We start from the raw sequence: 20,565 nt of genomic DNA on the forward strand, positions 1-20,565 counted from the left end.
TGGGATGTTATGACATGGAACCATCCATAAATGAGAGTGACGACCTGTTTTTTCATACCCATATGCTTTTTATGACTAAGGGCACATCCCAAATGGCCCCCTATTCTTTATATAGTGCACTACTGTTAACCAGGGCCCACAGGGCACTACATAGGGACTAGGATGAAATTTGGTACGCACGCTAAACTGTAGCCCTCCATCAACATAATTAACATCCTATCAGTCAGGAAGAAGACGTAAATAATGTGCATGCAGACTGACATTCAGGTATTTAGTACAGTAGCACAACGGAATAGGCTACACATGATCAAACACTGAAGCTTTATAGACTTCTTATGTGACACACTGGTCTCTCCATACCAAGCAAGCCGCCAAGTTACAAAACCATATGTAACTAGTGATTGGGGGGTAGGAAAAAAATCGATAGTTACATATCAGAATATTATTTTTGACGATATATCTTATCGTATTGTTTTGAAAATATCACAATATTATTCTTTTGGCGCTAATTGGCGGTACTTGCACCAAAATTCCAGTATTTTCTTTTTTACGTCATAGCTTGTTCTCCATCTTCTTCGTAAACAGGCAGCCAATTGAATTTCAGCACTTTTATTTCTATGACTGATCAGAACTCATCCCTCTCTCTGCTCTCTCTCGTCCCTCTCTCTGCTCTCACTCGCCCCTCTCTCTGCTCTCTCTCGTCCGTCTCTCTGCTCTCACTCGTCCCTCTCTCTGCTCTCACTCGTCCCTCTCTCTGCTCTCACTCGTCCCTCTCTCTGCTCTCACTCGTCCCTCTCTCTGCTCTCACTCGTCCCTCTCTCTGCTCTCACTCGTCCCTCTCTCTGCTCTCACTCGTCCCTCTCTCTGCTCTCACTCGTCCCTCTCTCTGCTCTCACTCGTCCCGCTCTCTGCTCTCACTCGTCCCGCTCTCTGCTCTCACTCGTCCCGCTCTCTGCTCTCACTCGTCCCGCTCTCTGCTCTCACTCGTCCCGCTCTCTGCTCTCACTCGTCCCGCTCTCTGCTCTCACTCGTCCCTCTCTCGTCCCTCACTCGTCCCTCTCTCGTCCCTCTCTCGTCCCTCTCTCGTCCCTCTCTCGTCCCTCTCTCGTCCCTCTCTCGTCCCTCCCTCTGCTCTCACTCGCCCCTCCCTCTGCTCTCACTCGCCCCTCCCTCTGCTCTCACTCGCCCCTCCCTCTGCTCTCACTCGCCCCTCCCTCTGCTCTCACTCGCCCCTCCCTCTGCTCTCACTCGCCCCTCCCTCTGCTCTCACTCGCCCCTCCCTCTGCTCTCACTCGCCCCTCCCTCTGCTCTCACTCGCCCCTCCCTCTGCTCTCACTCGCCCCTCCCTCTGCTCTCACTCGCCCCTCCCTCTGCTCTCACTCGCCCCTCCCTCTGCTCTCACTCGCCCCTCCCTCTGCTCTCACTCGCCCCTCCCTCTGCTCTCACTCGCCCCTCCCTCTGCTCTCACTCGCCCCTCCCTCTGCTCTCACTCGCCCCTCCCTCTGCTCTCACTCGCCCCTCCCTCTGCTCTCACTCGCCCCTCCCTCTGCTCTCACTCGCCCCTCCCTCTGCTCTCACTCGCCCCTCCCTCTGCTCTCACTCGCCCCTCCCTCTGCTCTCACTCGCCCCTCCCTCTGCTCTCACTCGCCCCTCCCTCTGCTCTCACTCGTCCCTCCCTCTGCTCTCACTCGTCCCTCCCTCTGCTCTCACTCGTCCCTCCCTCTGCTCTCACTCGTCCCTCCCTCTGCTCTCACTCGTCCCTCCCTCTGCTCTCACTCGTCCCTCCCTCTGCTCTCACTCGTCCCTCCCTCTGCTCTCACTCGTCCCTCCCTCTGCTCTCACTCGTCCCTCCCTCTGCTCTCACTCGTCCCTCCCTCTGCTCTCACTCGTCCCTCCCTCTGCTCTCACTCGTCCCTCCCTCTGCTCTCTCTCGTCCCTCCCTCTGCTCTCTCTCGTCCCTCCCTCTGCTCTCTCTCGTCCCTCCCTCTGCTCTCTCTCGTCCCTCCCTCTGCTCTCTCTCGTCCCTCCCTCTGCTCTCTCTCGTCCCTCCCTCTGCTCTCTCTCGTCCCTCCCTCTGCTCTCTCTCGTCCCTCCCTCTGCTCTCTCTCGTCCCTCCCTCTGCTCTCTCTCGTCCCTCCCTCTGCTCTCTCTCGTCCCTCCCTCTGCTCTCTCTCGTCCCTCCCTCTGCTCTCTCTCGTCCCTCCCTCTGCTCTCTCTCGTCCCTCCCTCTGCTCTCTCTCGTCCCTCCCTCTGCTCTCTCTCGTCCCTCCCTCTGCTCTCTCTCGTCCCTCCCTCTGCTCTCTCTCGTCCCTCCCTCTGCTCTCTCTCGTCCGTCCCTCTGCTCTCTCTCGTCCGTCCCTCTGCTCTCTCTCGTCCGTCCCTCTGCTCTCTCTCGTCCGTCCCTCTGCTCTCTCTCGTCCGTCCCTCTGCTCTCTCTCGTCCGTCCCTCTGCTCTCTCTCGTCCGTCCCTCTGCTCTCTCTCGTCCGTCCCTCTGCTCTCTCTCGTCCGTCCCTCTGCTCTCTCTCGTCCCTCTCTCTGCTCTCACTCGTCCCTCTCTCTGCTCTCACTCGTCCCTCTCTCTGCTCTCACTCGTCCCTCTCTCTGCTCTCACTCGTCCCTCTCTCTGCTCTCACTCGTCCCTCTCTCTGCTCTCACTCGTCCCTCTCTCTGCTCTCACTCGTCCCTCTCTCTGCTCTCACTCGTCCCTCTCTCTGCTCTCACTCGTCCCTCTCTCTGCTCTCACTCGTCCCTCTCTCTGCTCTCACTCGTCCCTCTCTCTGCTCTCACTCGTCCCTCTCTCTGCTCTCACTCGTCCCTCTCTCTGCTCTCACTCGTCCCTCTCTCTGCTCTCTCTCGTCCATCTCTCTGCTCTCTCTCGTCCATCTCTCTGCTCTCTCTCGTCCATCTCTCTGCTCTCTCTCGTCCATCTCTCTGCTCTCACTCGTCCCTTTGCAGCAGACATATGGTGAGCAAAAATATGTTTGGAACATCAAATCGCAATAAAATCACGATATCGAATCACACTACATTTAAAATCGTGAGAATCCCAATACATACTGTATCGTATCGGCACCTAAGCATTGTGATATCGTATCGTGAGGTCAAGGGTAATACCCAGCCAACTCCCCAGTTGGAAATGTCTCCACTCACGCTATAGAATCACTACCCAGGACATGAGTCATTCATAGCTGTGTGTGATGTGACATTTTATGCCACACAAAGATCCTTCCAGACTATATTGCTGGGTTAAAACAACCCTGTGTCTTGGGTTGTGACATAAACCTAGCCCATTGGGTTGGGGAGATTAACCCAGCACTAATTTATGTAATCTTTGGGTAATTTTCAGTATCATCATAATTTAAATTTTGCTTGTATATGTGTGCCTTCTCTACCATCCCAACCCTCCCTTTCCTACACACACAATCAAGATACAAAACTTGAGACATTTGTGGCGTTATCTTGTGACAAAACGTTTTAGAGAGGCCTTTTATTGTCCCCAGCACAAGGTGCACCTGTCTAATGATCATGCCGTTTAATCAGCTTCTTGATATGCTACACTGTCAAGTGGATGGATTATCTTGGCAAAGGAGAAATGCTCACTAACAGGGATGTAAACAAATTTGTGCACAACATTTGAGAGAAATAATATTTTTGTGTGTATGGAACATTTCTGGGAGCTTTTATTTCAGCCCATGAAACATGGGACCAACACTTTACATGTTGTGTTTATATTTTAGTTCAGTGTAGTTGGATCCCTAGTATTCACAGTCGATGAAGCAACAGCTATACTCTTTTGCCACAAAAAAAAGGGGCCCAAACCATGAAAAACAGCCCCAGACCATTATTCCTCTTCCACCAAACTTTACAGTTGGCACTTTGCATTCGGCAGGTAGCGTTCTCCTGGCAAAACCAGATTCGTCTGTCGGACTGCCAGATGGTGAAGCGTGATGTATCACTCCAGAAAAGGCATTTCCACTGCTCCAGAGTCCAATGGCGGCTTTACACCACCCCAGCCCAACACTTGGCATTGCTTATGGTGATCTTAGGCTTGTGTGCAGCTGCTCGGCCATGGAAACTAATTTCATGGAGCTCCCGACTAACAGTTCTTGTGCTGACAGTGCTGACATTGCTCCCAGAGGCAGTTTGAAACTCGGTTGTGAGTGATGCAACTGAGGACAGACGATTTTTTACATTCTACGTGATTCAGCACTTGGGGGTCCCGTTCTGTGAGCTTGTGTGGCCTACCACTTCGCGGCTGAACCGTTGTTGCTCCAAGACGTTTCCATTCGACAATAACAGCACTTACAGTTGACCGGGGCAGCTCTAGCAGGGCATACATTTGATGAACTGACTTGTTGGAAAGGTGGAATCCTATGACGGTGCCACGTTGAAAGTCACTGAGCTCTTCAGTAAGGCCATTCTAATGCCAATGTTTGTCTATGGAGATTGCATGGCTGTGTGCTCGATTTTATACAGCTGTCAGCAATGGGTATGGCTGAAATAGCCGAATACACTAATTTGAAGGGGTGTCCACATACACTCTATATACAAAAGTATATCAGTTAATGTCTGATATAATATAACATACGATACCAGATATAAACTGGAGCTAGATAGAGACTTGACACGTCATTCTGAATGATGATCACAAATTGTGATCCCACAGTGCCAACATATTGTAATGCAGATTAATGAAACAGATATATTTCCTGACATGGTGGGAACACGGGGACAGATCAATGGTAATTCCCTGGAACAAGTCAATCTCATCTCTCTGGTAAATCCCTCTCTCTGCCGGTGGTCTGTCAATACGGCTGGGAACAGGTCTTGTCATTTGTCCTTTACATCAATCAACACCCAATCCCTGTTTGATGCCTACATCTTCCATTCATTTACACAGTGGTGTTAAGTGCTTAAGTAAAAATACTTTAAAGTACTACTGAAGTCGTTTTTTCAGGTATCTGTACTTTACTATTGATATTTTTACTTTTAACGAAAATGACTTGTTACATTTTGAAAGGCTAGCAGGACAGGAAAATTGTCAAATTCATGCACTTATCAAGAGAACATCCCTGGTCATCCTTATTGCCTCTGATCTGGCGTACTCACTAAACAGAGAACATCCCTGGTCATCATTATTGCCTCTCATCTGGCGTACTCACTTAACACAAATTCTTCATTTGTAAATTATGTCTGAGTGATAAATCATGCTCCTAGCTATCTGTAGATTAAAAAAAACAAGAAAATAGTGGCCATCTGGTTTGCTTAATATAAGGAATTTGAAATGATTTATACATTTACTTTTGATACTTAAGTATATTTTAGCAATTACATTTACTTTTGATACTTAAGTATATTTAAAACTAAATACTTTTAGACTTTTCCTCAAGTAGTAGTAGTCCTCAAGTAGTCCTTTTCTATTAAGGTATCTTTACTTTTACTCAAGTATGACAATTGGGTAGTTTTTCCACCACTACATTTATGTTAGAGTTTTTCTTCTCTCTGCACACATCAACAACTGCCTCACACAAAGCATCGTTACGTATCGCTCCACAAAAGCCGAGGCCCATTGCAGAGCAAGGGAAACAACTACTTCAAGGTCTCAGAGCGAGTGATGTCACTGATTAAAACGCTATTAGCACGCCCCCCGGCTAACCACGTTTCCAGCCAACCATTTCATGTGAAGGAATTACTTGATGCCTGAAAAAAAGTCACCACCGAGCTGAAAACAAGAAATGTCGGTACAATTTCATAAATGCCTACAGGCAAATTTGTTCGTTCGTCATGGTGGGATCTGTTAGTGTCGTTAAAATGAATTATGCGAGAAATGGTGGTGGAAACTCCTTTATGCACAAATATTGATACAATAGCCATCCTATCGAAGTAAACTTGGAGCCACGCGATGATATGTTGTGTGGTCCTCCAATTACGACTCGAGAAATCATGCAGTTTATGAGGCTACAGATTAAATAAATGATGATGAACTTCACAGGGTGGTGAGAGCTTGATGCTCCCTTCCAATAAATATCTAGGGTCTTATTCTGGTAACATGATCATCATTAATTGGCTGCAGTTTGAGAAATACCAAAAAATATCACTCATCCATAATAATCTCAAAATGTAGATAGCCTACTGTATGTGCGAGCTGTTGGCTAGAGCAACTCACTGCCTTCCTGAAGACAAAACAATGTATATGAAATGCTTCAGTCTGGTTTTAGACCCCATCATAGCACTGAGACTGCACTTGTGAAGGTGGTAAATTACCTTTTAATGGCGTCATGTTCTGTTATAATCTCCACTCGGCACAGCCAGAAGAGGACTGGCCACCCCTCATAGCCTGATTCCTCTCTAGGTTTCTTCCTAGGTTTTGGCCTTTCTAGGGAGTTTTTCCTAGCCACTGTGCTTCTACACCTGCATTGCTTGCTGTTTGGGGTTTTAGGCCGGGTTTCTGTACAGCACATTCTTTCAATTTCCGCCTGAAGACCCAAATCTAACTGCCTCTAGCTCAGGCCCAGAAGCAAGGATATGCATATTCTTGGTACCATTTGAAAGAAAACACTCTGAAGTTTGTGTAAATGTGAATTGAATGTAGGAGAATATAACACAATAGATCTGGTTTAGATGCCGTTTCAAACAACGGCATTAGCATGCGAAGAACTTACCAGTCCAAAACAATGTCCTCTCCGTTCAAAAAATATGCTTCCATTTGAGTCATGGTCGCTAACTGAATCGTCTTCCAAAAGCATATGTTTCACTTTCACGATCAATTTCCTCTATAATTTTGTCTACATTCATATATCTAGTCTTAGATTTAGCTTTCCCTGACTTATTCGCCATGATGTTCGATATATAAACACCTGTAGATGCTTGTTACCGAAATAGTGCAGTGCGTAAAAAACGTAGCTCCTTCCAGTATGAATCTTCAGTGGCGAAAGACCGTCTTTATGCCAGAGTTTACTACATGGGTTGGTCTTCCAACACAGAACCATTGCCGTTTACCTCTGCTCATTGGCTATCTACCCAGATAGATTTCAAGACGATCAGTGGTCATTGGGTTAAAATACAGTCAATCAAGGAAACAGCGGTCATATAATTGGTGCACAATGAGGTCGTTACTTGTTGTCTTCCAATCGGTTTCTTTGGGTCAATACGTCCCACGAAATGACCCATCTAGTTTGTTTGTGTTACAATGAAACAGTTGATTACAATGAAACAGTTGATTGCAATGAAACCAAACATGATTGGATAAAGTCACGTTTAGTCTGTGTATTTACGTCGAATGTTTCATCGAAAATTGAATGACACGAAATTCAAAGAGATAAGCGTTCACAAAATGTTTCGTGTTAGGCTATAAAAATTGATTTAACCGAACAAAAGACCGTTCATTGTGTAACAATGAGCCTTGGGATTGCAAACAGAGCAAGATCTTCAAAGGTAAACAATTTATTTCATTGCAATCTGTGATTTTGTTACGCCTGTGCTGGTTGAAATAGTATTTTGGTATGGGGCTCGGTGCTCAGATAATCGCATCGTATTCTTCTGCAGTAAATCCTTTTTTTAAATCTGACAACACAGTTGGAGCAAGATTCTAGGCTTTTGAAGCATGTGAGACACTTGTATTTTCAGGACTGTTTAATATGACTTTATGTGGCAATCACCGTATGTTGACGAATTTAAACCTGGTACCGGTATCCGTAGCGCAGAGAAGTTAACTTGTATTTTTTAATTCGATACATGGGAATTTAACGTCAAAAGTAACTTATGTGCACTACGTCATCACGCACAGCCTTTTAACCGCAAAAAAAGTATGTTTGCTGGAAACATTTCCGATGGGAAAAGGTGCATATTGTTTTATGCAGATTTTTTTTTATTCGCATGAAAATCTGTCGCAAATTTGGATGGAAACCTTCCTAATGTCTTGGGAGTGTGCATATTTTGGAATGCTGTTCCTTTCATTCAAGGTTTTTTCAAAATTCCATCATCTAATTTCCCCATCAATCTCGTTCTGCCTACCCACAGCCTACAAGTCAATGTCGCTGGTGTGTCGCTTGGTGTGTCCACAGTCCTATGTATTCACATCGACCTCCACTCGTGTGTAAAAAAAAAAGTGACGTTTACAGAACACTCAGGCTTTTATGTTCTCCTTTAACTTCAGTCTGTAGTTGAGTAAAAGAGGGTGGCCACCTAATCAACTGAATGTCTTCTGCATTTAACCCCCAACCCCTCTGAATCAGAGAGATGATGGTTGGCTGCCTTAATCGACATACAAGTCTTCGGTGCCCAGAGAGCAGTTGTTGTTGGGGGATAACTGACTTGCTCAAGCTATTTACAACCTATTTATGTTACGTGGTCTGAGCCCCCTATTGGCGGGACGCCTCTGTGCCCCCTATTGGCGGGACGCCTCTGTGCCCCCTATTGGCGGGACGCCTCTGTGCCCCCTATTGGCGGGACGCCTCTGTGCCCCCTATTGGCGGGACGCCTCTGTGCCCCCTATTGGCGGGACGCCTCTGTGTCCCCTATTGGCGGGACGCCTCTGTGTCCCCTATTGGCGGGACGCCTCGGTGTCCCCTTATTGGCAGGACGCCTCGGTGTGGGGGTTGTGAGGTCTCTGACTGACCCACTATCACAATGAATTATAACATATTATTTATAGCATTGGTACCACAGATCAAGAAATAAACTCCACAATGCTTTGAATTCTCTCTCTCTCTCTCTCTCAAGAACATTTAAAAAATATCTCACTCTCTCCAGCTGTCTGTCTGTCTGTCTGTCTGTCTGTCTGTCTGTCTGTCTGTCTATCTGTTCGTTCCACTTGAACGGCATAAAGGAACCTGGGGTATGCTCCGCTGCTCATCAATCAGCCTGCATAGTTATACTGCATTCTCACTCAGCAACACATTGAGCCCAGCTTGAGATGAGAACCCGCTAACTGAATATTAGACCCCTGATGAATAGAAAATTACATTATAATGGCTTCCAACTTGCATTGGCCACTTCCCAAATCGCACCCTATCCCTTATAGGGCTCTGGTCGAATGTAGTGCACTATATAGGGAAGAGGGTGGCATTTGAGACACAATAATGATTTCCTCACAGATTCTTGGCATTGTTGGTTATTGTAGATGTGACTTACAGACACATCTCACCTACCTAGCGCTCACTGCAGGTGTGTCCTTCCCTGCAGCTACTCCATCCCCACTACCTGTGCCACTTATAATAACCCTGAGAGGAGAATAGTAGACGGTAGAAACCACAAAAACACAGTCTTTCTGGAAATACAGTTAACACAGCAGGTGAGGTTACCAGTATCAAACAGAAGTGTATTTTTCTAATTTAAATGTATTTTAGAGGACACGAAGAGGACAGAATGGAGAGAAATTGATTGGACAACGTCCTGGAGGACACCACACCGTCCTGGAGGACACCACACCGTCCTGGAGGACACCACACCGTCCTGGAGGACACCGTCCTGGAGAACACCGCACCGTCCTGGAGGACACCGTCCTGGAGGACACCGTCCTGGAGGAGACCGCACCGTCCTGGAGGACACCACACCGTCCTGGAGGAGACCGCACCGTCCTGGAGGACACCATCCTGGAGGAGACCGCACCGTCCTGGAGGAGACCATCCTGGAGGAGACCGCACCGTCCTGGAGGAGACCATCCTGGAGGAGACCGCACCGTCCTGGAGGACACCATCCTGGAGGAGACCGCACCGTCCTGGAGGACACCATCCTGGAGGAGACCGCACCGTCCTGGAGGACACTATCCTGGAGGACACCATCCTGGAGGAGACCGCACCGTCCTGGAGGACACCGCACCGTCCTGGAGGACACCGTCCTGAAGGACACCGCACCGTCCTGGAGGACACCGTCCTGAAGGACACCGCACCGTCCTGGAGGACACCATCCTGGAGGACACCGCACCGTCCTGGAGGACACCATCCTGGAGGACACCGCACCGTCCTGGAGGACACCATCCTGGAGGACACCATCCTGGAGGACACCACACCGTCCTGGAGGACACCGCACCGTCCTGGAGGAGACCGCACCGTCCTGGAGGAGACCGCACCGTCCTGGAGGAGACCGCACCGTCCTGGAGGACACCGCACCGTCCTGGAGGAGACCGCACCGTCCTGGAGGAGACCACACCGTCCTGGAGGAGACCGTCCTGGAGGAGACCGTCCTGGAGGAGACCGTCCTGGAGGACACCGCACCGTCCTGGAGGAGACCGTCCTGGAGGATACCGCACCGTCCTGGAGGGGCGGGATCTGGATGGGGTTGAGATCTGGAGACTGGCTAGGTAAATCCAGGACCTTGAAATGCTTCTTACGAAGCCACTCCTTCGTTGCCAGGGCGGTGTGTTTGGGATCATTGTCATGCTGAAAGACCCAGCCACGTTTCATCTTCAATGCCCTTGCTGATGGAAGGAGGTTTTCACTCAAAATCTCACGATACATGGCCCCATTCATTCTTTCCTTTACACGGATCAGTCGTCCTGGTCCCTTTGCAGAAAAACAGCCCCAAAGCATGATGTTTCCACCCCCATGCTTCACAGTAGGTATGGTGTTCTTTGGATGCAACTCAGCATTCTTTGTCCTCCAAACATGACGAGTTGAGTTTTTACCAAAAAGTTCCCCATCCAAACCCGGAAAACTTAACGTCAAACCCGGAAAACTTAACGTCAGAAATGACGTTTTAACTACACCAATAAGCATATGGTTTGAATCCAGGCTGTATCACATCCGGCCGTGATTGGGAGTCCCATAGGGTGGTGCACAATTGACCCAGGGTCGTCCGGGTTTGGCCGGGGTAGGCCGTCATTGTAAATAAGAATTTGTTCTTAACTGACTTGCCTTGTTAAATAAAGGTTCCATTTAAAAAAAAATAAACGGGAGAGCTTTCATCTCTGTATCCCTGGCTGGAGTTTAATTATTAACTCAACAACCCATTTCTTGGTTGTTATGGGAATATAGAGTAATCTGGGACAGAATCATTGTGGACAGAATCATAGAGTCATTGGGGACAGAATCATAGAGTCATTGTGGACAGAATCATAGAATCATTGTGGACAGAATCATAGAGTCATTTGTGACAGAATCATAGAGTCATTTGTGACAGAATCATAGAGTCATTGGGGACAGAATCATAGAGTCATTGGGGACAGAATCATAGAGTCATTGGGGACAGAATCATACAGTCATTTGTGACAGAATCATAGAGTAATTTGTGACAGAATCATAGAGTCATTGTGGACAGAATCATAGAGTCATTGTGGACAGAATCATAGAGTCATTTGACAGAATCATAGAGTCATTTGTGACAGAATCATAGAGTCATTGGGGACAGAATCATAGAGTCATTGGGGACAGAATCATAGAGTCATTTGAAAATGTCCAGTGTATCAATCAATAGGGTACAGTGTGCTCCTTTTGGAAGACTTGTGTTGTGTCTATGTTTACACTGGTGTAGGTCATCATTTATAAGAGCAGGATAGACACACATCATATTTGGTTACAGATTCTGCACGCTTTGGAAAAGTTGAAATGTATCATGTTTCCAACCCTGCTCAGACTAGCGTCTGTCAACAAATAGCTGTCACCGAGACAAACGGTGTTATATCCTTGGTTTGCCTAGGGAGGTCCTAGCTACTTCAATTTGAATGACAGTTGCTGCTCAGATGACTGTCTGTCTTTACCTGTCTGAAATGGCATCCTATTCCCTATATAGCGCACTACTTTTGACCTGGTCCAACACATAGTGCGCTTGTCAAAAGTAGTGCACTATTTAGAACGCAAGGTTTTGTCTTAGACTTGAGGAAACCATTCGTAAGGAAGTTGCTGCCTGTCTTTCAGCAGATGATGGAAGCTAGCTGTCAAGTCAGAATGTTGCATTTAGAAGGCAAGGAGCCTCAGTCTGTAAACAGCATCTGATCTGTTATGTTGTTTCAGCTTTGCATGTCAATGTGTGTGAGGAATAGGGTGCTATTTGGGATGCAGGCCCATAAGATGCAGAGGATGGACCTCCATGGGGGGGGGGGGGGGGGGGGGGGGGGGGCGTTTTGGGAGTTGAGAATCACAAACTGTTATATGAGATGACTTGTAATGCAAGAGGGGTGGTTCCAGACAGAACAGGAAGAGGGGTGGTTCCAGACAGAACGGGAAGAGGGATGGTTCCAGACAGAACGGGAAGAGGGGTGGTTCCAGACAGAACGGGAAGAGGGGTGGTTCCAGACAGAACGGGAAGAGGGGTGGTTCCAGACAGAACAGGAGGAGGGGTGGTTCCAGACAGAACAGGAGGAGGGGTGGTTCCAGACAGAACAGGAAGAGGGATGGTTCCAGACAGAACAGGAAGAGGGGTGGTTCCAAACAGAACAGGAAGAGGGGTGGTTCCAGACAGAAGATGAAGAGGGGTGGTTCCAGACAGAAGATGAAGAGGGGTGGTTCCAGACAGAACAGGGAGAGGGGTGGTTCCAGACAGAACAGGAAGAGGGGTGGTTCCAGACAGAACATGAAGAGGGATGGTTCCAGACAGAACATGAAGAGGGGTGGTTCCAGACAGAACATGAAGAGGGGTGGTTCCAGACAGAACAGGAAGAGGGATTGTTCCAGACAGAACAGGAAGAGGGATGGTTCCAGACAGAACATGAAGTGGGGTGGTTCCAGACAGAACAGGAAGAGGGGTGGTTCCAGACAGAACAGGAAGAGGGGTGGTTCCAGACAGAACAGGAAGAGGGGTGGTTCCAGACAGAACAGGAAGAGGGGTGGTTCCAGACAGAACATGAAGAGGGGTGGTTCCAGACAGAACAGGGAGAGGGGTGGTTCCAGACAGAACAGGAAGAGGGATGGTTCCAGACAGAACATGAAGAGGGATGGTTCCAGACAGAACATGAAGTGGGGTGGTTCCAGACAGAACAGGAAGAGGGGTGGTTCCAGACAGAACAGGAAGAGGGGTGGTTCCAGACAATACAGGAAGAGGGGTGGTTCCAGACAGAACAGGAAGAGGGTTGGTTCCAGACAGAACAGGAAGAGGGGTGGTTCCAGACAGAACAGGACGAGGGATGGTTCCAGACAGAACATGAAGAGGGGTGGTTCCAGACAGAACAGGAAGAGGGGTGGTTCCAGACAGAACAGGAAGAGGGGTGGTTCCAGACAGAACAGGAAGAGGGGTGGTTCCAGACAGAACAGGAAGAGGGGTGGTTCCAGACAGAACAGGAAGAGGGATGGTTCCAGACAGAACAGGAAGAGGGATGGTTCCAGACAGAACAGGAAGAGGGGTGGTTCCAGACAGAACAGGAAGAGGGGTGGTTCCAGACAGAACAGGAAGAGGGGTGGTTCCAGACAGAACAGGTTAGTACGGAGGTCAGCCTTAGTTAGAGCAGCACCAGTCCAGAAACCAACACCAGTCCAGCAACCAGCGCCAGTCTAGAAACCAGCACCAGTCCAGAAACCAACACCAGTCCAGAAACCAACACCAGTCCAGAAACCACGCCAGTCCAGAAACCAGCGCCAGTCCAGAAACCAGCGCCAGTCCAGGAACCAACACCAGTCCAGGAACCAACACCAGTCCAGAAACCAACACCAGTCCAGAAACCAGCGCCATTCCAGGAGCCAGCACCTGTCCAGCAACCAACACCAGTCCAGAAACCAGCACCAGTCCAGAAACCAGCACCAGTCCAGAAACCAGCACCAGTCCAGAAACCAGCGCCAGTCCAGAAACCAACACCAGTCCAGGAGCCAGAGCCAGTCCAGGAACCAGCGCCAGTCCAGGAGCCAGCGCCAGTCCAGGAGCCAGAGCCAGTCCAGCAACGCGCACTAGTCCAGGCAGTTACCAACCAAGACGTTTGGACAACCAGACACAAAGCAGGAGTTCAAGTCCCCTTGTCCTACCTACCGTACCACAGAGGTTACAACGCATGAATGTGACGTTGCATACCACACCGCTGGTCTCACCAAATTGGTATAGAATATCAAATCCTAAATATATAATAAAATATATAGGCTAGCCACAGTAGACTAATCCATAAACCATAACCGATACAATGAACGTATAGAGGTCCTACGACTTCTACTATTCGGAAGTAACCTCCTCACTATGAATAATCATGTATATGATTTAACGGTGTAATGCTTACGCACCATGTTGGGAGATTTGAAGGCTTCGTTGGCTCCATGCTGTGATGTTTATACTGGAGTGGTCGGACGCACACACATGAACTATGAGTAGGTTAGAGTCTGCATAATAACGCATTCACTAATGTAGGCTATTATATTTTTTGTTCAGACATTGTTTTAAAACACAGCATGATTTCAATTGTAATCTGTTTCGGATATGGTCATTTTGAATCCATGATTTACGCGTGAGTATTCGTCCATCTCCACGCTGTCTCTTAACATCATAAACGGTTTAGAGCACATAGGCTACTCAACATAATAGCGATATCGACTGTAAATACAAAAAAGTAACCCAACCTACCTCTTGCAGACAGTGACAGCCCGCGGTCGGATGACTTGTCTTGTTGTGGTGGCAACAGTAACGGACACAGGTGTCGCTGATCTCTCAGAAGTTTCCACCAGACTAGATGCCAGAAAGTGCGCGCTCAATCTATGACGACGCTTTAAAATTAAAAATAGTATATTGTTCTATTTTCTATAGGCTAACGCTTGTTTAGCATTTACCATGAATGGATGTTCAAGTACACTAACGAGGCTTACTAACTAACCTACTGGTAATTGTGCTCGTACTCACTGCCGTCTCAAAACTAAAGCGCTTCTCAGAGGACACGTGATTAACCCACCGGGAGTAGTTCTCATCACGGCAGCTGGGATCAATTACACCTTCCCTCTGGCTTGGTGGAACATTCCCCTCCCTGCAAACATCTCTACCCATCAGCATCTCTATACGGTTCTAATATAGCCCAATAGCGCTGGTTCTTTCGCAGACGAACAGTGCTGTGAAAGTCATTAGCGTGCCTGCACAGTACAGGGCTTGTCTTTGTCCAACCATAATCACTGAGGAGTTACCACTTCACTCAGCTCCCACATAGCAGAATACATTCGCCCTTAGATGGTGTGTGTGTGTGTGAGAAAGAGACACAGAGAGAGAGACAGAGAGAGAGAGACAGAGACAGAGAGAGAGAGAGAGAGAGACAGAGAGAGAGAGACAGAGACAGAGAGAGAGAGAGACAGAGAGACAGAGAGAGAGAGAGAGAGAGAGAGAGAGACAGAGAGAGACAGAGAGAGAGAGACAGAGAGAGAGAGAGACAGAGAGAGAGAGAGACAGAGAGAGAGAGAGACAGAGAGAGAGAGAGAGAGACAGAGAGAGAGAGAGAGAGAGAGACAGAGAGAGAGACAGAGAGAGAGAGACAGAGAGAGAGACAGAGAGACAGAGAGACAGAGAGAGAGAGAGAGAGACAGAGAGAGAGAGAGAGAGAGAGAGACAGAGAGAGAGACAGAGAGACAGAGAGACAGAGAGAGAGAGAGAGAGACAGAGAGAGAGAGACAGAGAGAGACAGAGAGAGAGAGACAGAGAGAGAGAGACAGAGTGAGAGAGAGAGAGAGAGAGAGAGAGAGAGAGAGAGACAGAGAGAGAGAGAGAGAGAGAGACAGAGAGAGAGAGACAGAGAGAGAGAGAGAGAGAGAGACAGAGAGAGAGACAGAGAGACAGAGAGACAGAGAGAGAGAGAGAGAGACAGAGAGAGAGAGACAGAGAGAGAGAGAGACAGAGAGAGAGAGACAGAGAGAGAGAGACAGAGTGAGAGAGAGACAGAGAGAGAGACAGAGAGAGAGAGACAGAGAGAGAGACAGAGAGACAGAGAGACAGAGAGAGAGAGAGAGAGAGAGAGAGAGAGAGACAGAGAGAGAGACAGAGAGACAGAGAGACAGAGAGAGAGAGAGAGAGAGAGACAGAGAGAGAGAGAGAGACAGAGAGAGACAGAGAGAGAGAGACAGAGAGAGAGAGACAGAGTGAGAGAGAGAGAGAGAGAGAGACAGAGTGAGAGCTCCAATTAGTGCTGATTGTCAAGTCAGATCGATTGGGGAATCAGTTATGCAGATGCAGTCTTATCAACTTGCTTTTCTAAAATAGTGAAACCTCTTCCACTGTTGGAAAAGGGCCAAGCATAAAAACATATTGAACATTTCCTTTCAGAAGCATATTCACAAGATGAGTAGCAATGATCTCTTTTGAAGAGTTTGTCTAAACAACAGTTCCATATCAAAATGCTGCTAACAGAAAATGTCAAAAGTAATTGAAGGGTCTGGGGAAATGAATGGTCCAGAGAGAGACAGTTAGAGGACTAGCCATCCTGAGCCAACCCCATGGAAACAACAGTCTCAGGATGCTAAACCTTTATTTAACGAGGCAAATCAGTTAGTACGGAGGTCATCCTTAGTTAGGGCAGCGCCAGTCCTGCAACCAGCGCCAGTCCAGAAACCAGCGCCAGTCCAGAAACCAACAGAGAGAGACAGTTAGAGCACTAGCCATTCTGAGCCAACCCCATGGAAACAACACAGTCTCAGGATGCTAGATGAATTCAGAATGTCTTTTTCTCTTCAATAAGACGAGTTGTCATGGTTCCGTAGAAAAGACAGTTGGACGGCATCCACAAACTGGCACCATGTGTCTGAAATAGTGCACTACTTTTTCCCAGGACCCATGGGAAATATAGGGAATAGGGTACCATATGGGACACAGTATTGGGCAGCTCCATGAGATTGACATGACTGGGCTTTGACCAGACGAAACATTAAAAGGTCATCAGAATTACGAATTACGAGTATAAAAAGCACAGATCCGTTAGTTATGCCTTGACATTTTTCATGGGATATCTTTCACACACACACAGATCTCAAGGCCTTTCGTTGCTGTGAGGGAGAGGGTTTTGTGTGGCAATGGCATAGTGGACTGCTGATGCTTGCCATTCACTTTGAACCGAGCATTCGATCAGTATTGATTATGGATTACGTTGTGGTGTATGTGTGTACCTGCGCCTGTGAATTTGTATATTTTGCAATGTCCTTCAGAATGACTTTTCCAAGCAGTGAGGATTCGTAGTCTTTTGCTCCATTCAATAAATTAAACCAAAACAACTGTACTGCGCAGTGCATCAACATATTGAACCAAGTCAACTCTTCTTCATCAACACATGCACTTGAATACCATGGCAGTGGCATAGAACGGAGACCAACTCGTCCCCCGTTATTGTGATTGAAATAAAACAGCCGGTCGATGCTATTGAAAATGAAACAGCCGGTCGATGCTATTGAAAATATAACAGCCGGTCGATGCTATGAAAATAAAACAGCCGGTCGATGCTATTGAAAATGAAACAGCCGGTCGATGCTATTGAAAATGAAACAGCCGGTCGATGCTATTGAAAATAAAACAGCCGGTCGATGCTATTGAAAATGAAACAGCAGGTTGATGCTATTGAAAATAAAACAGCCGGTCGATGCTATTGAAAATAAAACAGCCGGTCGATGCTATTGAAAATGAAACAGCCGGTCGATGCTATTGAAAATAAAACAGCCGGTCGATGCTATTGAAAATGAAACAGCCGGTCGATGCTATTGAAAATGAAACAGCCGGTCGATGCTATTGAAAATGAAACAGCCGGTCGATGCTATTGAAATGAGGCTGGAGAACAGGAAGCCGATGAGGATGCCAGCTAGCATGTGAGCATGTGAAGTGTGAAATGTGTCTGCTTTGACAGGACACACACACAGACAGAGACACGTGCCCATAGCTCACACCATCACACACACAGACAGAGACACGTGCCCCATAGCGCACACCATCACACACACAGACAGAGACACGTGCCCCATAGCTCACACCATCACACACACAGACAGAGACACGTGCCCCATAGCTCACACCATCACACACACAGACAGAGACACGTGCCCCATAGTTCACACCATCACACACATGTTTATACAGGAAGCGGGGTAATTGTGATCCCGAGGGCTGAGCGGAGCGGAGCGGAGTGAGACTATAGTAGGATTGTGGAGGTGGCGGGAGCGTCTCTCATGCTACCGTGTAAGAAATGCTAAACAGGCAGGTACCCCTCGAGACATAGCCTGCATCCCAAATAGCACCCTATTCCCTATTGGCCCTGATCAAAAGTAATATATAGGGAGAGTAGGGGACGCAAACATAGATAACTCCCTCTGTTCTCTCTGCTCAGCCCGTAACAGACCGCCGGACAGAGGACGGGATAGGAGAGGAGAGCCCACGCTGAAATCCCACTGCTGCCATTTGGCGGTTTGATGTGGCATTGTTGTTAACTAACAGTCAGAGTGTTATCCAGTTCCATGCATTGTCACTGGGAGATATGACAACAGCATGATCTGGTGTTTTGGATGGACAGCACGGTGTTGGTGTTGCTAGGTGATGGTTGTTGTTGCATGTGGAAAGGGGAACTAATTCTGGGTCAAGACCCAGAAGCCTTGGGATGCTCATTTTAGACGATATGTTTTTTGTTGTGTTGTTGACTTTGTGATGTTTGTCGTTGCTCTTTGGAAAGGAAACACATTCTGTTCTGAGACCCCAGTAGTAGAGAAGTGGGTATATCAGGATTGTCCCCGAAAGCTCGTTTGACTGAGCTGTTGTTCCTAATTAATCACGGAGGACTAAGAACATTGAAGTATTCAAAGTGACTGTTGTCCTTTTGGGATTTGTATGTAGTTTATATTCACTTTTTTTTTGTGCTGCCATGCCTTTGCCATAAACAGTATTACAGTGAATGTCAGACTGGGCCTCTGGCCTAACTAAAGCGTTCAACCAGACCGCAGACCCTCCATATCTACTGGAGCCAGCTCTCTTCTACTCATTGTTGGAAGATTGTAATGTTTGAGATAAACAGGAAATCAGGGAATCCTCCAACCGATACAGTAAAACTGTGCATTTTGGTAAAGTTTCCAGAATTTTCCAACCCCAACCCTTCACCTCGGACGAACTATGTATAGACTTTCTCATCTTTTCGATAAGCGCCTCGATTTATCAAATTAGATTATCTCTAAACGAATCGTTGTAATTTACATAGCGATTAGGGCACTTCAAGTCATTAGTCATTAAGAGAGGGCTAACCGGCCCGTGGCCGGGAATTTTTAGGGCCTTCCTCTGACACCTGTAGAGGTGTAGAGGTCCTGGATGGCAGGAGGCTTTGCCCCAGTGATGTACTGGGCCGTACGCACTACCCTCTGAAGTGCCTTGCGGTCGGAGCCCGAGCAATTGCCGTACCAGGCAGTGATGCAACCGGTCAGGATACTCTCGATGATGCAGCTGTAGAACCTTTTTGAGGATCTCAGGACCCATGCCAAATATTTTTAGTTTCCTGAGGGGGAATAGGCTTTGTCGTGCCCTCTTCACGACTGTCTACAAAATGTCCATGCAAAGGGCTACTACACTGTAAACCCAGACAGCTAAATACACAGATTTATTTGATTGAGGGAATGTTGGTGAAGTAGTTGTGCTAAATTGACACTTTTGTGGGATTACAACATTTATTTAATTTGAGCGCACAGAACTTTCATTTTTATTACTGACATGAAGAGCATAACAAGGTTTAAATTAAGGAGGCTCGTGCAATTGTTTTTGAGTCTAGAAAAAGTCCAGTTGATTTGCCTTGGCTGTTGGTGAGTGACTTGAGGACCTGTTTAATCTCATAGAGGACCTCTTTAATCTAATAGAGGACCTGTTTAATCTAATAGAGGACCTATTTACTCTCATAGAGGACCTGTTTAATCTCATAAAGGACCTGTTTAATCTCAAGGAGGACCTGTTTAATCTAATAAAGAACCCGCTTAATCTTATAGAGGACCTGTTTAATCTCATAGAGGACCTGTTTAATCTAATAGAGGACCTGTTTAATCGAATGTAGGACCTGTTTGTTCTCATAGAGGACCTGTTTAATCTCATAGATGACCTGTTTAATCTCAAAGAGGACCTGTTTAATCTCATAGAAAACCTGATTAATCTCATAGAGAACCTGTTTAATCTCAAAGAGGACCTGTTTAATCTAATAGAGGACCTGTTTAATCTCATAGAAGACCTGTTTAATCTCAAAGAGGACCTGTTTAATCTCATAGAGGACCTGTTTAATCTCATAGAGGACCTGTTTAATCTCAAAGAGGACTTGTTTAATCTCATAGAAGACCTGTTTAATCTCATAGAGGACCTGTTTAATCTCAAAGAGGACCTGTTTAATCTCATAGAAGACCTGTTTAATCTCATAGAGGACCTGTTTAATCGAATGTAGGACCTGTTTGTTCTCATAGAGGACCTGTTTAATCTCAAAGAGGACCTGTTTAATCTCATAGAGGACCTATTTAATCTTATAGAGGGCCTGTTTAATCTAATAAAGAACCCGTTTAATCTTATAGAGGACCTGTTTAATCTCATAGAGATCCTGTTAAATCTCATAGAGGACCTGTTTAATCTCATAGAGATCCTGTTAAATCTCATAGAGGACCTGTTTAATCTCATAGAGGACCTGTTTAATCTCATAGAGGACCTGTTTAATCTCATAGAGGACCTGTTTAATCTCATAGAAGAGAAAAAGG

At 47.1% G+C, this 20,565-nt stretch overlaps 1 protein-coding gene across 1 annotated transcript in view; it reads right to left on the reverse strand.

Annotated features, from left to right (window-relative positions):
* The window catches only part of LOC129827460 (probable E3 ubiquitin-protein ligase MID2), a 321,932-nt gene extending 306,951 nt beyond the window's left edge, over positions 1 to 14,981 (reverse strand). The window contains exon 1 of the mRNA XM_055888340.1: positions 14,474 to 14,981. The gene's annotated coding sequence lies outside the window, so the exon portion shown is untranslated. The remainder of the gene's footprint in view (positions 1 to 14,473) is intronic.
* Positions 14,982 to 20,565: the final 5,584 nt, after the last annotated feature.

This window comes from Salvelinus fontinalis, chromosome 29, assembly GCF_029448725.1.
Source record: "Salvelinus fontinalis isolate EN_2023a chromosome 29, ASM2944872v1, whole genome shotgun sequence".
Classification (NCBI taxonomy): Eukaryota; Metazoa; Chordata; class Actinopteri; order Salmoniformes; family Salmonidae; genus Salvelinus; species Salvelinus fontinalis.